Genomic DNA, 2,204 nt, shown 5'->3' with positions numbered 1-2,204 from the left:
ATAAAATTGAATTAAATTAAATTGAATTGAATTGTATTTTGCACTGGAACTTTGACTTTAAATGCAGCTGTCAAATGTTTGACTTGTTAGATTTATAAAGTGAAACAGTTTATGATACTATCTATGGTTAAAAAATTATGCAAACTGTACAATGGCTTTGCAGATTTTTTTTTTAACTTTTTGTTTCAGTGTAAGCAGGGATGATGGAGTGAGCGTCTGCTCTTGATGGATTAGTCCCACTTGCATAAAGGCATGTAGATCATCTTAAATCTGGACCATCGGTCAGCACGCTGCCACTTGATAAGACAGAGGCACATGAGGCTGGAACTTGATTCTGCTTGATTGATTCCCCGGTCCATCCATAAAGATCCCTATCACACACACACACACACATTCATAGAGCATAGTAGTACACTGCTATAGGATCATTAAAAATCACTTGCTCAGGTTTCATGCTTGGAGGTTTACAACGATTTCATTTGGCTGAGAATGTTTATTTTTTCATGGAGGAGACCTACTCCAGAGATCTCTGCTACAAACTACGTATTCACCAATTCTAAGGCAGGGTGATGATCACATCTCACACAAACAAACAAACAAAAAAATCTGAAAGTTTTTCCTGTTTATTTTACAGATTTCTTCTTTTTTTAATTTACAATTTTCAAATCACCAATCCCTCTTCCCCATAACTTGACAAGAGAAATATCAATAAGATGACTTTTACATATTCTATAAGACAGCAGAAGAATATAACCTTGTACCCATAGGTAGATTTGGTTTACAATAAAAGACAAAGACTCATCTTGACAAAAATGCAAAAACAACAAACAACTCAGACAACTGACAAACATGATACAAACATGAAAAAGGATAAAGGTTATCGTTTATATAAGATAAAAGAAATAAAGGTAAATAAGGGAAAAACTCTGTTCTAGCAGCTATCATTCAGATCAACAAGTTGTAATATGCCCGTCCATCCACCACAACCATCTACCTATGTTGCTCTTTACACCACGCCACCTGACTTCCTAAAGGTTTTATGACAGCCCAGTGCGTCTCAGACGCTAAGGGGTACCTCATATATCAGTATGAGACGAGACGAGACGACAAAACGTTGGTACTGGCGAACTGGATGAGACTGGGATGTGCTGGTGGTTGAAGAACATGAGGAAGGTGTTTGATGTGAATTGAAAACTTCATTATTTGATAGTGTGCAGGTCTGTTTGCACTTTCCCTCTCTGAGAGGTTTCTATTGGTTTGGATGAACACCCAGCAGCAGGCAGGGCTGAATTTGTCACCAGGTGGCAATCCAGTTGCTCACATCTGACAAATCAGCTCGCTCAGATTGATTGGTTTCCTGTTGTTTAATTCATCAGTGTTTCTTTAGCCTGAAGCAGGTGTGAAAAACAACAGTTTCTGTGCCCCACATGTAGTTTATGATGAGGGAAAAATTGCCGGGTGGCTGACAGTGTCAGTGTCAGCCTGACTATCCATTATGAGACACAGCTCTGATTTGTTATGTTGTTTGTGGCTGCAGAAGAAAAATCATGTACATGCTTTTATTAATATCCCAGGATGCAGACTGATCTGTTCAGTAGGTGAAGTATCATTTTATATTTAGTCATATATATATATATATATATTGATCTAGGGGGGAAAAAGAACTAAATGCTGTTAAAGACATATTTGTCTTTTATCTTTTTTTGTTTTCCCAGGACATCTAACAAATTCAATAATTCATCCGTAGATATGTAAATCAATGTCAAATGTTGAATCAGTCACCAAACATAAATCATCTTCACAAGTAATAAAAGCTTCAACAAAACTTGTGATGAATTCTCTTTTTCGCTAAAATCAGCTGCCTCCAGGACAGAAGCTGGTGGTGTTACAGAGGCTAAAATGATGTGATGAGAAAATAAATGGCAGCTAATGTAGCAGACTGATGATCAGCAAATCATGTGTCCAGCAGTCAGCTGTGATGGAGCAGGCATGTCAGCAGTGAGCAGACCTGTTATCAGTGAGCAGTGCACTGATGTATCCTGTGAGATGAGGAGGAAACAAGAATAGTTCAAAATCTATTATTTGGCTGGACTGCTTATGGTCATTCTGGACAAAATCTTGACATGATATATATAACACGATATATATAATTCACATTATAGACATGAGTGAATTCCAAAATATAATATCACATGACATGGTTA

This window comes from Morone saxatilis, unplaced genomic scaffold, assembly GCF_004916995.1.
Source record: "Morone saxatilis isolate NCDOM2014 unplaced genomic scaffold, NCSU_SB_2.0 Contig11, whole genome shotgun sequence".
NCBI classification, from domain to species: domain Eukaryota; kingdom Metazoa; phylum Chordata; class Actinopteri; family Moronidae; genus Morone; species Morone saxatilis.
The sequence above is the reverse complement of the archived record's forward strand: the minus strand, read 5'-3'. Positions refer to the sequence as shown.